Source organism: Dermacentor andersoni, chromosome 1 (assembly GCF_023375885.2).
Source record: "Dermacentor andersoni chromosome 1, qqDerAnde1_hic_scaffold, whole genome shotgun sequence".
Classification (NCBI taxonomy): Eukaryota; Metazoa; Arthropoda; class Arachnida; order Ixodida; family Ixodidae; genus Dermacentor; species Dermacentor andersoni.
In genome coordinates, this window is record NC_092814.1 from 121560701 (window position 1) to 121578838 (window position 18138).

Below are 18138 nucleotides of genomic sequence, written 5' to 3' on the forward strand. Positions count from 1 at the left end.
ATGAATCTGGACCAGCTGGGGTTCTTTTATGTACACCCAAATCTAAGTATGCTAGCGTTTTTGCATTCCGCGCTAATCGGAACGCGGCCGGTGTTCATACCCGCAACCTCATGATCAGCAGCAGAACGCCATTGCCACCGCGGTGGGTCCGTAGGCTTCTCTCTGTTGTGGATGCCTCGAGTGTCTCGGCTTACAAAATACCCGCAATCTATACGCCACTAGCTGCGGCCATAACTATGCTTGACGTTCGGTAGGCAGAGTGGTCCCGCTTTCCGACAGAATAGGAAGTATTAGGTTGGAGTTCTGTTTGGTGAGCTCTCAGCCGTGCCCAGTATGTGCACTTGGTATGGGGCTATGCCCCGACACCATAGTTTGGCGGCTGATATACAAGGTGGCGTATGCGAGACAAATTCGCCGAAAACCTGTCAAAATATGCCGCGACGGTGTCTTTTCAGTGGAAGGTGTACCGCCAACCAAAACAGGCTGCAATGCTACAAGTCATGGATTGGCAAGGATCGACTACTTGCCTTGCTGGTGCGACATCATTAGAGAGTTTTAGATTAGGGGACGCAAGCCGCTTGCGTCCCCTAATCTAAAACTATCTATTGATATATGTTTTAGCGCGGAAACTTTTTCACACGGACACAGGAAGGGACAAGCACAAGCGCTCCTGCAAGTCATGGACTCGCAGGAGTAAGTATACACATGGTCGTGGCTAATGTGCGAGTGTTTCAAAACGTACTCAACTTCTCTATTCATTCTTGTGCAATGTGGCCTGCGGACACGGTGCGGCACGTGAACGCCTCACGCAGGAATGTTGGTCATGTGTTCACATCTGTTGTCACCTCTGTGTAGAACACGTTAGTGAATCCACCTGCTTGGTCCTCTCGAATCATCGGCCATGTCTTGTAGAGTTGGCCGGTTCTCGTCAGACCATCGAAGCCAAGCAGCATTGGGGTCGGCCTTTTGAAGGAGACTTCCATGGAAACTCAGGATGGCATTCCTTATATTGTCACGTGGTAGTGACGTTGAAGAACACAGTAGCAGTACTGTGAAAGACAAAACTAGCTTTTATTGGGCGAACCTGTGCCCACAAAACAGGCTACACTTAAAGCACAACGATAGCGGCGAACACAGTCGGCGATCGTCGAAAATCTGATCAGCGGGTCAAGCGCGTCGGCTTTTATACAGCAGCCGTCGAATGTTCCAGACTAATCGTTCGGACCCGCGTGCCTTCCACAAAGTTCTACACTATTCGCGTCACGCGATGAAATCAGATAACACATGGCTCGGCGACAACAGACAGCCGGATAGAAGCATCGATAACTTTCCAGAAACTTCGGATACATGCAGGCGCATCCCGCGCTGTGCGATTACATTTGTTAGGCGGCGAAACGTGGTCGCCCGATAAAGATAAGTACACGCGTCAATATGCCGTGGAGAACAGCTCGCATGTCCGCCTCGTGCACAACGCTTGCGGCATCCGCGACGGAAGATACCGTATAGGTCTGCCGTGACTAAACGTGACAAAACCAGTTGGTATTAGCGGGGTTGCGGCTCGAGGTGGCGTTTGGGCCAGGAATCCACCAAGCTCATTGACGAGTGCATCCGGTGGTAGGAAACTAGGAATGAAGGAAAAAGGGTTATTTTACATTATTTGCACTGGTTCCAGCTACGGAAGCCCACTCCATGCAGGAGCATATTAAACGTCTGTGTTCACATCAGGACACGCCAGCCTCACCTCACGGCACCAAAAGGTATCCGCTTTTAATACCGTCGTCTTCCCTAGATGACTACACGAGGGAATCTGATGACTGTATCGCGGCCAATCACAATCGTCGAATCGGTCGCATTATCCCACCCGTGATATCGCACTGTTCTGCCGAACTCCGCCTCCTCTGTTGCACCTTTTCCCCCGCATACGGCGCAAGCGCGCAGCAGTCTGGGAATTCAAGGTCGAAGCCGTTCCAACGGTAGCATTCGACGTTGGCCCTTTCCATCATTAGTTCAGGTTGTCAATTTCAGACAGAGGGGTCTGTTGACTCGTCAACAGTCGACGTCAACGCTGCGTCGACTTCTGGATAGGCGCTGATGAAAGGGGAGAGGAGGAGGGGGCGTTGCCAGTGGTAAACATCTAAGCAATGCCCTTGTTGAGGCGTAACAGCGGTGACATTAAATAACATATTGCTTGCTTTAAGACGCCGACTATTGGCGTTGAAGATGTCTCCTGTGTATGTAAAGGTGTTACAGAAGGATGTTAGTTCATGGGTTGTCTGTACCATCAGGAGAAACGTTTGTGGTGCAGTATATACAGCGTTTTTAGAAAGTATCTACCCCCGGGACATCTCTAGAACACAAAATTCGTGAGCTCTTATTCTTTGTGTTTTTATGACTTCGTCAGCAACGCGCATTATTTAAAAGAATCTATTCTAGACACGTGGGAAGACATACGAAGCTCCGCACGTTCAAATATTTGTCATTTTACTGCTGCCTTTGTGTGCTTAACTAGGTCATGTCCATCGCACATATGCAACGCAAAGCCTTTATTGTTACCACTTTATTATATGTTTGGCTGAACACGACTTTGCGATTCATCAGTACAGTCTCGTTTTGGAAGTGTCATCTCAAAATTGTTCATATCTCATCATGGAAACTTTTGTGACCGCGTGCGGCTTTTTTAACTGTCCGGTGTATTTGCACATTAATTCATTCTTGATTGTCGCCTTATAATACATATACTGGAGGTGCGACCAACCGCATCGTGCATCCGGTTAAGATACGTTTCGATAAATGAGTAAGATAATCTTGCGCCGTCAGCAGACCAGATAGTATGCGGCATGTCTGTCTTGTTTCTTCACCGGATAGGTTGGGATGGCGAAAGCAGCGAGAAAAATACGCAGACAGAGAAAGGGCCCAGGGGTCGAATTAGCAAAACTATTCGTTCAAGTGCTCTTTGCCATTGACCTGCCGCCTTCGCTATATGTCCAGCATTGAGATCGGCTGAAATTTTCTCTGAGGAAGAAATATAGCGTCAGACATTTTTCGTGAATACGGACTCAGATCTCCGCCCCATCTGTCTACTTGTTCGCGCTGCTCTCGCCATTCTAACCATGAACCACCTTGCCCAACTTTCGGAGGCGCATAATGGTTGCAGTGGTCCCCCTGGCCAGCTGAGTAGGGGCGGTTATTTTCCGTCATAACGTTTATTATCCTACAGATTGAAAGACAAGTGCTTTGGAACAGTGCCATATCCATTTGTGAATGCAGGAACGTTATAAATTTACGCGAACGCTTTCCTTCACGTTTTATCAAGTAACGTTTTCCTCTCATGGGGAAATAGCACTAATAAAGTTCTGTATAAGCTTATTATAATGCAGAAAAATGCTCTACGAGCGATTTCCAAGCAGCCGTATGATGCGTACACATCTCTGTTGTTTACTAAACTCAAAATCTTAAAATTAGACAAGTTATATGAACTTAAGCTACTGCCTGCCTTTAAATGCGAAATACGCAAGAATACACACAATCAGATAACACTTGCAAAATACTCAAACTTGCAATATAACGCTTCTTTGCGCTCCTTGAGGCGCACAGAACTTTGGCATGTACCAAGATCTCGTACCAACTATGGTTTTCAGATGATGCAGTTTAGCGTGCCACAGGTTTTAAATAAATTCCATCTGACGTTAGTGAACTTGCGTGTACTTTCGAGAAATGACTTGTATGCGCTTTTTGCATAATGCTTGTTATCATTTGGTGTTTTAGTTGATTTGGTTACACAATGCAGTAGTTTCTATCCTATATGTATTACTTAATAAATATTGCTGCTGTTAGTTTTTGTGTGCATGTTTTATGTATGTCTGCTAAAGTGTCCGCTGCTCGGTACTAGGGAGGTGGGGCCAGTCAAGCTACATGTATGTAGCTTTTTTCCCACTTTCTCAACCATATTTCATGTGCAATTTTCTTTTGTACTTAGTGTGTGGTAAATAAATCAGTCTCAAATCAATCTCAAATCAATCTCAAATATCAAATCCAGTGACTCTGCAGCTGGCTGGCATGAGGTGACCTCATGAGACGGCCGAGAAGGTGCCGAAAAAAAAACGCCTATGCCGGTGTAGATTTAAAGATCCTAAATTTTACAAAAATTAACCCAATTTCGTTGCTTATCAACAAGTTGTGCTCACGCAAGCGGTAATATTGGTAATATAACGACCGTTTCAACTGACGAGTAAACTCGACCGCACGTGAAGAAATAATGTAGGCGCGGGTGAAAGAAACCAGCGGAAAAAAACACGAAGACAAAGAACTACATGTGACAAGCCAGCGCTTCTGTGTAGTCCTTCCTTGTCTTCGCGTTTTCTTCCAGTGGTTTCTTTCACCCGCTAATATGAACCAATTCGCCCAGCAAACAACGTTACTGTAGACGCATTCCGCGAACAATTTTTTTTTTTTTCTCGCGTGTTTCTTATCACAGGGATTTTCCTTTTATGTTTATTTTATTCGATCGATCTTGGCTAATTAGCTCTCTAGGCACGAAAAAAAAAATGGAAGGACGCTTAAGCTTCGCCTTTAAGAGTGAAACGCGGTAGCATTCAAAGATCCCTGAGTGCTTCTCGCGCCTCCCAACAACTGCAGCTTATTATGATTTTTTTTTTTTTCATGCCCCGCGCGAGGCATGTCGACGACGATACCAGACGGCAACAGCGTGTGTCGTCGTCTCTTCTTGTCCGTGTCAGAACGTAATGTTCACCGTAATGCAATGTAACCGTAATGTTCACCGAGGAACGCTAGCGGCGAACGCTATGCACGAAGGCGAGCTTCGTGTGTGTGGGTGTTTTTTTTTTTCTTTTTTTTTTTTTTTTTTAAATGGTGTGCAAAGAGCCGAGGGTGCCGCGCCGCTTCTATTCAGACAGACCTCAAACGGCAGCTGGAAAACGCTATCGCGTTAAAAGGGGTTTGTGTTTGAGTTTCCGCGTAACAGAATTATGTTTTCTCGTATATTCAAATAACTATCCGACGCTATCATCTCTGTAGGTTGTGTGTAAGTCGTACTTTACGATTTTTATACGTATTTTACCTTGAGAAATTCAATGAGTTCAGTAATTTCCTTGCGCCACATGGGGGCCTGCGTGACTCAGAAGGGTATGGGTGTGAGCTAGTTGGTACGGATCATTCGTATTTAAAACAGCGCCAAAAACACGGACAAGGGAGGACACAGGACGAGCGCTGACTGAGGTTGTTGGCAGTCAGCGCTCGTCCTGTGTCCTCCCTTGTCCGTGTTTTTTGGCGCTGATTTAAATATGAATGGGCCTGCGTGGTTGGGTATGCGTGGTTGGAAATTCTTTTTTGTCGAAGCGATGTCCGACGCGGCACGCCGACGTCGGATTGATGTGGTACTGAAGTGGGAACTATACATTATAAGCATGCTCTGGCTCTCGATACCGCGCTACAGACTTAGCAGATGGCGCACACATTAGGAAGTACACTTCGCGTGACATAAGCGCATGATCGCTCTTCCGATTGCGTGAAGCCAGCTGTATAGCTTCCACTTGAATGTCATATAATCGTAAAACAAAGCGTAATCCAAGATAACGTTCTTTGTTCTCCACTTTCTGCATTAATCTGTGACTTCATTAAATGTGAGCCTTTTATCCGATGATGTTGCCCATAAGTTCAGGCTTCCGTCTGGTAGAATTCAGGATCAGAGGCTAATGAAGCTGAATACTTCAACCTCCCCCCCCCCCCCCCCCCCTTCCCGGCTGCTACAGTTACGCACACGCGATCGCACCAAAAGGCCAGCATGCCCATTGCCGATAACACGGCCGACTGGCCTTGGCTTTTTTGTGATAGGCTGTATACTTGATAAGCCGCGCGTCTGACACTCAACGCAGCAAGTATACGCTTTGTCTGTGTGGCGTGGCGCGTACATGGATACGACCTGAGATGCGTTTGTCTTCCGTGGACGTCATGTAACACAAAGGTCTTCCATTTGAGCTCTTTCTGCGACAGGTGGGTCCCTGCGTGGCTGACCCCGCGACATTTGCAGCCGTCGGAACGCGAGTGCTCTCGTTTACCACCTGAGAGGTGTACGGGACTGTAACCTATAGAGAGGGACGCGACAATGATGCGCACGAAAGCGAGCCCGCGGGTCGAACCCGTGACCACCAGTAACATTTTCTCTTAAACAAGCATGCAGTTAAAAACACGATCTCATAGCTTGAATAGAGGGGGGGGGGGGGGGTGGCAAGAGCCCTGCTGGTGTCTGGAAAATGCTATGTGGTCCATGTACCCAAGAAAGAGCAGTTGATTAGTTGCTTGACCTGCATCGACTTGTATGAAAAAGTAAGGAATGAATTGTCATGTTTTTGTCCTTTTTTAAGCTATTTTACGTTTGCGCACAAGCGTACATGTTTAATAAAGAGTGTTACATAAAAAAAAGTGTGTTCGCCTCGTTATTTTTGCTTTGGCCTGTTGCCGTCTCTTGAGAGAAGCTGCGGTGTACTTGATGCTTGCATTGCCGTGGGAACCGGAATCACAGCGTTCTTAAGTGGTTTCTTATTGCCGTGGCGACGCGCCTGGATCTTGTATGTGCCTGTGAATAGAAAAAAAGGTGAGCTTATGCGACGCATTGTTTGTTCTTTCTCAAATGGGCCAGCCGCGGTTGGAGAGCTGCTCATGCAAACACAGCTCCCACTGCCTGGCGCATTGTCTGTGAATCGCGCTCACCTTGCCATTCGCCCGCAAAGAAATCGATATTGGCCCTCGCAAGACACGGAGGGTCCCTCTTCACGCTCTGCGCGTAGGCAACGGCGCCGTACTATATCCTCCGGCGGTTCCTTTTTCTGCAACCCGCTGACCATGCGCGCCATCTGCAACCATACCCTGGAACTCTCGCAAAGGGTAAAGCGCAACATATGCATAACGATTCGTTCTGCTTGGATATATATTGTCTTGGAAAGTAACCTGGTCCTGGTACTCCTACGACGTTCTGTTCTCGCTTCTCAGAAGTTTATCTCCGAAACCAGTCGGCAGTCTGTCTTGAGCTGTTCACCTGCAGCATTCGTAGAGGTCCCAACCGCCGTCAGCGGCTGACTGCAGTTATTTGCGTGAGCAGTAAGGAGCCAAAGAGTTTCCGTTTAGTGGTACTATATCATTAAGACCTGCCGAAGGAAAATACTGTCGTCAAGTGCGAATTAATTGATGTTTTGTCAGTGATCGCTGTGGCTTCGAAGGAAAAGAGTGAGCGAGATAAAGCGCAGTAACTGTAACGCCAAGGCGGACACCTCAACCGCAATGCGGGAGAGGTGGATGAAAGGAGAGAAATGTGTCGAAGGGATTCAGTGCAGCGCCGCCACTCAGGGGGATCAGACATACGCCTGAAATAGGGGCTGGAAGGTCAATGTCCCACGCGAAGTTGACGAGACAGAACTTTCCTGAGGATGCCGCTATGACCGGTGACGCTACTTCCGGCTTCCTGCATTCCGCTTCGAATTACTTCGTCGATTCTGTTGCTTCGGGATCTTTTCACTTCGTGCAAAACGACAGCCACTCATTGACCCGCCTCCTAGTATATGGATGAGTAGATCGCGTTCACAAGCATATCGGCGAGAAAAAAGCCCAACATGGATGGCACCACCGTGGTACGTATACGTGCTTGTCATTTAGCGCAGGAGAGAAGGGTCGAGAATGGCGGGCGCTGTATTACTACATGCTCTGAGCCCGCACCACCTGGTCCCACCTCGTGCTGCCGACGCAAACTCAACCCCGACTGCCGCATTAACGCTCTGAAACGTCGTGGGAGTCGCGAAATGTAGTCCTTTGACAGTCGTGCAGATTACCTTTCGGTTGCACCTCTTTACATTTTCCTGAATGATTTCACCCTTGTGTCAAAAAGAAAGGAAATTATAGCATACGCATAACAGAAAGTCCATGTCCGTCACAAAATCGATAAAGAAACGAATCTATTGTTGGACACACTAAGTCTGCACATGGAATGACCGACTAATGCCCGATCATGCTTTCGTTTCGCGCACAGTTCGGTTTCCTTGCACAATAATTCTTATTGAATTCTTTGAACAAATCAATTAACTATCTATATATTCGTGAAGTACCATCATTTAGCCATATAAACGACAAACAAAGGACTTTCCTGCTGCCCATAAAGGTGGCGCGATTTCACTTTCGAGTTGTATGATGGTGAAAGTTCCCTCGTCTTGAATGGCTGGCGCGGATCGAGAACACAGAGTATCACGACCATGTCGCCGGGAGGGGGGAACTGCAGGCGCCAGCGGATCCCCGAGAAGAAAAGGGTGGAAAAAATAAAGAAGATAGAATGGCGGGGGTATAATAGAAAGTGATGCGGCTTTACGTGGGCACCTGAAAATGATTAGAGAACATTAGGTGAACGAGGGCTGCAGGATAAGATTATCAAAGATGCCAGGAAATAATATAGAAGAGATATTCTACGTGAACCTGACGCCGCTGCCGTGTGGCGACCCCGCGCATGGTCGCGCGGTCACGGATTTAAAATGTCGCGCTCATGGCCGACACTCTTCCGTTGCGCGACAGAGGAGGATCCTGGCGTTCTGTCAGCACAGGGCGTTCCCGGGTGGTCTCGCTGCGTGCGTGAAATTATTGCATAAAGGAGCGCTATAACGTAAAGCTATTCCAAACTTTTCTATTCTAATTCTGCAATCAGACCTCCGCGATTGGTTAAAAAAAAAAATTTTGGACCACCCCACTTCGCCTGTCTGTCATGCGACGTGCACGAAAACTGCTATAGCTCCCAATCTGACATGACGTGTACACACTGACTATGCATGATTCGACTGAACAAAAGAAAAATCAATATTTTTGACGCCTTTTCGCCATTAACACTCTGCTATTAGTCAAAAGGTTTCAAGCTGCACCCACTTTACCTGTCTGTCACGCGACGTCACAAAACCGCGAAAACTCATCGCTTCAAAGTGACGTGTACGCGTTGCCGAACACGTCGCTTTGCCGAACAAAACTGAATTTTCTTCTGAATAGCCGCAGGCTGCCACGTTCCAATATGAATAGAAGATGGCTGCCGCCGATAGTTCAGGAACTGGCAACTCTCACCTGCCGGAGAGCATGGGTTTATTACCGTATAATAAAGCTTTTTGCGTCGCCGTGTAACGTTTTCGACCACTTTCGGCACGCTTACGACCTCGTCCTGTCAACTCTTCCTTGCTGAAAATCCGTTTTAGCGGCATTTTTAACCTTCCGTTGCACGCCGCCGCGATTTTCGACCAGCCACCGCAAGCTAAGTAGAGAAAGCGGACTAATGGCAGACGCCGGCATTACCCTCTTCAACCGGTTATCTATTTTCAGTGCGCTGGCTCGGCCTCATCGAAATCCTCTTCACTTGAGCGTGCTCCTCGCCTCTTGTCAGCCAATTACATAAGAAAAACCGCTAAATGTAGGCAATGTTATTCGTTTTGAAAGCAAACTAAAGTGACCTCCTATATATAAACGAGTAGAGCGTTTGATTAGGCTGTTCAGGCGACGCTGCGGGTCACTGCCGGATGCTTGCCTCGGCGGTTACGTAAATTTGACGTCAGGAGATTGGAATAAAAACATATTGGCATAGTTTTACGTTATAGAGCCCAAGATCTCCTAAATATATCATTTCATGGATGTATTGAAGGCGCAAAATAGGCTGGTCCTTTACGGAACGCTTCATCCAAGAGAACGTGCTCCGGCTGTTGAACGGCGTTTTCCGCGCGTGCTTGTCCAGAAATCCTGCCTATAGTAATGGCAACACTTTCCGTGGAGCACGCGATAGGCAGAGTGCCCTTGTGCATTTTTTTTTTTTGGGGGGGGGGGGGGGTAGGGGGGTACGCGCGCCACATGCTACCGCAGGCCATTGTGCAGGGGCAGATATTCACCGCGCTCGGCGGACATCAAAAGTTGCCGAAATTCTCGTGGGAGCAATGGGGAAACTCTCTTCCCTGGCTTTATTTTTTGTTCACGGCGGTTCAGTGAGAGCAAAAACTGAATGAAAAGAGAAGAAAGGAAGAAAGGCGCAGAGTACCGACGGCGCCAGTCGATGCGTACAGTGTTGCGGCTACGTGTATTTTTAAAAGCAGTTGATTGTTTTAACACATGACAGAGTACCAGTACCGTTATTACACCTCGTTGTTTATCTTCTCAAAACGCTGACGGCAGATTCTGATCCACTTGGTAACCAAACTCTGCGTCCTGCTAATTAGTTGAAACCGCAGATGACGAAACATGCAGAACAAGGAAGAACGCTTCTCGATGTCTTCTTCAGTAAAACATCCTTTCCAGGACCCCATTCAAGCAATCGCGGGCTCAGGGTTACGCAGGGGAATGAATGATAGTTCCCCTGCGTCATGATCACGAGGCGGCTAGGAGTATCCCGACGATCACGGAATGCTGAGGAAGAAATGGGTAAGTGGACAAAGCGGAGGTGGGGTATGCAGTCTTGTCCAATGCACGCGAACTTTGTCAGCAAATAGCTAGCATATATGAACTGCGTCTTGTGTACAGCGCGCGTCACCCCTGTGTAGAGCGCGCAAACGGCGGCCGCCAGGGCTCTCCGGAGCCAGCCAGCGACGTCTAACGGTAGTGGCTGGGCCCCGAGATTGGATGCGTCGGCCGCTGCGTGCCCAGGCACTTCTTATCAGGAGCCCAGCAACTACAGTTAGACGTCGCTGGCTGTCTCCGGAGAACCCCGGCGGCCGCCGTTCGCGCGCTCTGCATAAGGGTACAGTCAACTAGAAGGCCTTCTAGTTCATTATAACAAGGCTGATGCGCACTGTACTACAGCTCACCTATGACAGCTTTGCGCTTGGGGTATGGCGGGCACAAGGTAAGCTGGCGGACTGTGCCAATCAGAATATTACTGTACAGGATAAAAAAAAATAAAAGTTCGTAAATAAAGGGAAGAAAGTGCGTAAGTTTGAATCTGAAAGAAGAGTGTAGATACCAGTACAGTATATATGGTGTCTCATCATCATCATCATCAGCAGCAGCCTAGTTTATGTCCACTGCAGGATGAAGGCCTCTCCATGCCATCTTCAATTACCCCTGTCCTGCGCTAACTGATTCCAGCTAGCGCCCGCGAATTTCTTAATTTCATCACCCCACCTAGTCTTCTGCCGTCCTCGACCGCGCTTCCCTTGGCACCTATTCTGTATAACCCTAATGGTCCACCGGTTATCTAACCTACGCATTACATGACCGGCCCAGTTCCATTTTTTTCTCTTAATGTCAATTAGAATATCGGCTATTTCCGTTTGCTCTCTGATCCAAACCGCTCTCTTCCTGTCTCTTAACGTTATGCCTAGCCATCTTCGTTCCATCACTCTTTGCGCGGACCTCAACTTGTTTTCGAGCTTCTTTGTTAGTCTCCAAGTTTCTGCCCCATATGTCAGCACCGGTAGAATGCATTGATGTACACCTTCCTTTTCAATGATAATGGTAAGCTTCCATGCAGTCAGGAGCTGACGATGTCTGCCGTATGCGATCCAACCCATTTTTATTCTTCTGTGAATTTCCTTCTCATGGTCAGGGTTCCCTGTGATTAGTTGACCTGAGTAAACGTACTCCTTCACAGACTCTAGAGGCTGATTTGCGATATTGAACTCTTGTTCCCTTGCCGAGCTATTGATCATTATCTTTGTCTTCTGCATATTAATCTTCAAACCCACTCTTATACTCTCTCTGTTAAGGTCCTCAATCATTTGTTGTAACTCGTCCCCAGTGTTGCTGAACAGGGCAATGTCGTCTGCAAATCGAAGGTTGCCGAGATATTCGCCGTTGACCTTTACTCCTAAGCCTTCCCAGTTTAATAGCTTGAATACTTCTTCCAAGCACGCAGTGAATAGTATTGCGTGTCTCCTTGTCTGACCCCTTTCGTTGTAGGTATCTTCCTACTTTTCTGGTGGAGAATTAAGGTAGCTGTGGAAACTCTGTCAATATTTTCCAAGATATTTACGTAAGCGTCCTGTACTCCTTGATTACATAATGCCTCTGACTGCTGGTATCTCTACTGAATCAAATGCCTTTTCGTAATCTATGAAAGCCATGTAGAGGGGCTGATTGTACTCTGCGGATTTCTATATTACCTAGCTGGTTGATGACATGGATGTGATCCATTGTAGAGTATCCCTTCCTGAAACCAGCCTGGTTCCTTGGTTGACTGAAGTCCAGTGTTGCCCGTTTTCTATTTGAGATCATCTTGGTGAATGTTGTATATAATACTGGAAGTAAGCTAATGGGCCTATAATTTTTCAATTCTTTAACGTCTCCCTGTTTGCGGATTAGTATAATGTTGGCATTCTTCCACACCCTTGAAGTCGAGACAGTTCGTATAAAGGGCCGCCAGTTTTTCAGGCATTATGTATCTTCCATCTTTGATTAAATCGACTGTTATTCTATCTTCTCCTGCCGCTTTCCCCCGTTTCATGTCTCGGAAGGCCCTTCTAACTTCATCGCTAGTCTCAGAAGGATTTATCTTCCATCTTTGATTAAATCGACTCGCTTCGGCTCTATATAGGGCAGCAAACGTATATCCACAAGACGCCACGGAAGACATTGTCTGCCCAAATATGCAGCAAAACATCATCGTTGTGAGTACCCCTCACTCTCCTAATGCAGAACGGTACCGCCGACTCGACAGCTTTGAGGTCGACGGACACCAGTTCGAGATACGGGCATACGAAACTGCGCCCGACTATACAGTCAAGGGAGACGTCCGAGGCATTCCTCTCGAAGAAGACGCGAAGGACATTCACCTCAATATCGTCAACAAGAGGAACCCGAATGCCTTAGCGGCCAAAAGACTCAGCAAGACCACGTCGGTCATCATCGCCTTCGATGGTAGCCGAGTACCAACGTGGGTGTACTACGGGGGTGCTATGCTCAGGTGTACCTTGTACAGAAAGCAGATTGACGTGTGCCACCAGTGCGGACGCGTCGGCCATCGCATGGACGTCTGCCCGAACCCCCAAGACCGTGTGTGTAGAGGCTGCGGAGCCTCGAACCCAGACCCCAATCACACATGCACGCCAAGGTGTCACCTTTGTGGGGGAGCGCATCCCACTGCGGACAAGACCTGCAAGGCTCGATTCAAGACCCCCTATCTTGTTAAGAAACGACGCGGGGACCGACAGAGGGCAACGGTGGAGGCCGCCCTCGAGCTACAGCGACAGAACTACGACGAACATTCCCCACCTGCCCCTCGCTCCCGCTCTCGAGGCCGGGCCCAGTCTCGCTCGGCTGCGGGGCCTCAATCCCGCCGGCAGAGCAGGTCTCGGAGCCGGGCGCGCAGCAAAACCCCCGGACCGAGCCGTGGCCGGTCGAGCTCTCGGCGTCCGAAGGAAGCCGGCCTGCAAGATTCGGACCTACCTGACAAGGTGAGCTGGGCAGATGCGGTTAAGGGCTCGCTGAGAAGCAAGGCTCAGGGAGCTACTGCCTCAGAACCCAATAATAAGACGGACCCTAGGGATGTGGCATTAGAAGAAGTGCAGCGCGAAAACGCACAGTTACGCGCGGTCGTGCTACAATTAACCCAAGAAATTTGAGAGATTTAACAGTCGATGGCGCAGACATCTATACCTAAACCTGCTTTAGTCCCGACTCCCGTCACAAAAGGTAACGACAGTGCGGCGCCGCCCACAAAGAAACGCGCGGCGGCCAGTTCCGAGTCTCAACAGCTCGAGAACCTCGAATCAGCAGTAAGTGATTGGCGCAAAGCACATGTCACGATAAATGACTGGCGGAAAGAACAAGAAGTGAGGAAGCTGCTTTCTGAAATTCAAACCGGGATCCGCAACATCGGCGTTGCGGTCAATAACCTCACTGCTCGAACAGACAGGGTTGAAACCCATATAGATAAAATCGAGACTCACATAGGCATTCGCCCAGGCATGGAAATGATGCCCACCATGGGCCCTACAGTCATTCACCCTAGCCAGGTAAAGCACAAGTACAGCACCACCATGGCCAGCCCCACTAACGAGCTCGTGGTGTGGCAGTGGAACTGTCGGGGCTTCACTAAGAAGCAACCACTGCTGCAACAATACGTCCGACACGCACAACCCAAACCCGACGTCATAATGATACAAGAAACAATAGGTACCGTACCAAAGCTTCCAGGTTACACTGCACATGCCTCGCCGATTCCCGTTGATCGCGGACTTGCAATTTTAATTCGGAAAGGGATAGTAGTGCAAGAACACAGCGTAAGCGGCACACATGCGGAAAACATGCTTGTAGAGCTCCTTCCCAATAGAACACGCAACCATAGTGTATTTCTCCTCAACGTATATAGTAATCCGGCTCACTCACGGGCTCGTTTCCTCTCTCTGTTCCGAGGGGCGCTTGCCTTGGCGGGCGCGAACCCGTTTCTGGTGGGGGGAGATTTTAACGCCCCGAACGAGGCCTGGGGCTATGGCTACACTACCGCCAAAGGTCGACGCCTGTGGCAGGACCTGAATGATGCCGAACTAACTCTTATTACGGATCCCACGGCGCCGACCCGCACGGGCACCTCTACGGCACGGGACACGACACCAGACCTGACGGCGGTCCGTAACATCCCTCAAGCAACGTGGTGCAATACCTTTGAAGATCTCGGTAGTGACCACATGATCATAGAAACACGAATTCCTCAGGCGGGTACACCCCCTTTTCCTAAGCTATTCAAATGGACGGACTGGGATAAATTCCGAAAGCAGCGAGTTGAACAGAGAGGTGAGGAGAACATCGATGACATCGAGGCATGGATGGAGACGCTCAACGACGACATGAACAAGGCGACGCAGACGCTCGCACCCGAAGTCCAGGTTGACAAGATCGACAGCCGACTAGCCCACCTCTGGGAAGCCAAGACGTCACTACACGCAAGATGGAAGAAGCAAAGGCACAACCGAAAGCTTCGTAAGAAGATCGCACATATCAATCGCCAGCTGGAAGAACATTGCCGGACCTTAAGCCGCCAACAGTGGTATGACATCTGCAACGCAGTCGATGGGCAGCTCCACAATGGCAGCACGTGGCGTCTCCTTCGTCATCTCTTGGGTGAAACGCAGAGCAAGTCTGCTCAGCGAGCAAACCTTCAACGCCTTTTGCACAAGGAACAGGCTACCACGAGTGATCACGAGCTCGTGACACGCCTGCTAGCCAAGTACTTCCCTCAACGACCTGATGTTCAACACGGAGATTACACTGGAGAGACAAATGTGACACTCGATGAAGAATTTCACGAGTCAGAGATCCGCGCAGCTATCCACGACCTTAATGGCAAATCAGCGCCTGGTCCCGATAAGGTTACGAACAAGACTCTACGAAACCTCGATGATGCCTCGATAACCGCTCTTACGGCATACATCAACAAATGCTGGCGAGCAGGTCTCATCCCAGAGGCGTGGAAACGCTCTAAGGCAGTCCTGATACCGAAGCCAGGAAAGCCGTCCAGCCTCGATCACTTGCGGCCCATTTCCCTCACATCCTGCGTTGGCAAGGTGATGGAGCGCACGTTCCTCTCCCGCATCAATCACCACCTCGAGGACACTGGAGCCTACCCACCCACTATGGTGGGCTTCCGGTCACACCTCTCCACTCAAGACGTCATGCTCCAGCTCTACCACCAGATTATCAATGACCCAACTAGTGGCAACCGGGCCATCCTCGGCCTAGATCTGGAAAAGACATTTGACAACGTAGCACATGCAGCAATCCTGAGCCGCATAAACAAGCTCAACTTGGGTGAGCGAAGCTACAACTACGTCAGAGACTTCCTGTTGCGCCGCACAGTCACCCTCCCTCGCGATCGGCAGCATGACATCCGACGAGCATACACTAGGAAGCACCGGCACTCCTCAAGGGTCGGTCATATCCCCGCTCCTTTTCAACCTCGTGATGTTGGGTCTCCCGGCCTACCTCGACGAGATCGATGGCCTCCATCACGCCTTGTATGCAGATGACATCACCCTGTGGGTCAACAAGGGCAGTGACGGTCAGATAGAATGCACCTTACAAGCAGCGGTCTCTGCAGTCGAAACCTACCTCCAAGACACAGGTCTCCAACTATCTCCACTCAAATCGGAGCTGCTCGTCTACCGCCCGCGCCGCCGGCCCAAGCCTACAGCCGAATCGCGCCATTGTGACGACATAATCCTCTATACGCAAGACGGCTCCTGCATTCCCCGAGTCCCGAAGATACGCATCCTAGGCATGCATATAACCGCCAACGGGTCAAACAAAGAAGCCATTCGCAAAATCGAAGGCAAGGTTACAGCGGCTACCCGCCTGATCAAACGCATTACAAACAAGCACACGGGCATGAAGGAGGACAGTGTCGTGCGACTCATACACTCTTTCGCAGTCAGTCACATCACTTATGTGGCTGCCTTCCACAACTGGAATGTCACCGAAATGGAGAAAATCAACACCCCTATACGCAAGACTTACAAGATCGCCCTTGGCCTACCGGAGTCCACAAGCACTGCTCGTCTGCTACAGCTGGGGGTATACAACACGCTTGAGGAAATCGTGGATGCGCAAAGAACCTCTCAACTCGAACGCATGTCTCTGACAGCCATGGGCCGGTGCATCCTGCAGAAACTCGGCTTCAACTACCACGTCCAACACGGTCAGAAACAGGTCATTCCACCCGACCTCAGCGACACGCTGATTGTCGCTCCTATCCCTCGAAACATGCACCCCGAATTTAATCGGGGCCGACGCCAGGCCCGTGCCAAGGCACTGCTGCGCTCCTTGGGTGGAAAGAGGACTACGCGCTTTGTAGACGCCGCAGAGTACCCACGGGAACACCGGTTCACGGCGGTAGTCGTAGACGTTAGCTCCCGGCTTCCGCACACGTGTATATAGTGTCGCAACGGAATACCCCGAAACAGCGGAAGAGGTAGCGATTGCGCTTGCGCTTACCGACCCCCTCTGCGAGGTAGTTTTTTAGCGACTCACAATCCGCAGTTCGCAACTACGCGCGGGGGCGCATTTCTTCCGAAGCTCTCCAGATTCTAAGAAAAGCTGGTCGACAGCACTTCGATAACACCGCGATCATGTGGTTTCCAGCCCACGTCGCCACCCCCCACGATGAGGGCCCCCCTAACTTGAACGAGGTAGCACACCGCTCTGCGCGAGAACTGACCCGCCGCGCAGAATCGGAGACCGCCTCTTTGAGTTCGGAACTCCTGGTTCAAAACACGCTAGAACGCCTGGTCAGGTACAATGACATCACCAAGCACTACCAGCTAGGCAGGCGGTTGCTGCCCCCACCTCATCCCATGCTGAAACGTCGCCAGGCAGTCATCTGGCGACAATTGCAAACACAAACATTCCCCAGTCCGGTGCGACTGCAGCACATTTTCCCCGCGCAATACCCGACTGCTCTTTGCAAATTATGTCAGGAAACTAGAGTGACGCTGTCATACATGTTGTGGGAGCGTCGTGTTACATCAGCTACAATGGCAGTAGCTCAGGAGGCTCTTGCGTCGAAGTGGGCCGCCGCTCTGCGCAGCTCCAACCTCAAGACACAAGAGTGGGCTGTCCAGCAAGCCCGAGAGGCGGCGACGAGGCAAGGCCTCGAAGTCCCCTCATGGGAGACCTGAGCCCGGGTCGTCAAATTTGCCGGATTCAAAATAAAGTTGTTTCCATCCATTCATTAAATCGACTGTTATTCCATCTTCTCCTGCCGCTTTCCCCCGTTTCATGTCTCGGAAGGCCCTTCTAACTTCATCGCTAGTCTCAGAAGGAGCCTCTGTAACTTGTCCAGTACTACTTTCAAAGGAGGTGTCCTGGCTGCTCTGGGTATTGTACAGGTCAATATATAATTCATCTGCTGCTTTTACTACATCTTCGAAATTGCTGACGATATTGCCCTGGTTATCTTTCAGTGCATACATATTAGTTTGTCCTATGCCAAGCTTACTTCACACTGCTTTCATGTTGCGTGATCGAATAAGTCATTTGGGAGGGAGTGGCCGAATACTGCACCAGGGAGGCCAATTCCTGTTCTTGTGAGGGATTGTCTTTAGTTGAAGCTTAGTGGGTCTTACTAATTTGGTTGTACCTGGATTAGGATAGCCCTACTGGCTCTCGGCATTTTTGCCGGTGTCAGGCGGC

At 49.5% G+C, this 18138-nt stretch overlaps 1 long non-coding RNA gene across 1 annotated transcript; it reads right to left on the minus strand.

Moving 5' to 3' along the window:
- Window positions 1–5339: 5339 nt before the first annotated feature.
- On the minus strand, window positions 5340–6815 carry LOC140216554 (uncharacterized). Its single transcript, XR_011893194.1, has 2 exons — window positions 6727–6815; window positions 5340–6592 (listed from the first exon to the last, which is right to left on the minus strand). It is a non-coding gene; the product is annotated as an uncharacterized lncRNA (long non-coding RNA).
- Window positions 6816–18138: the final 11323 nt, after the last annotated feature.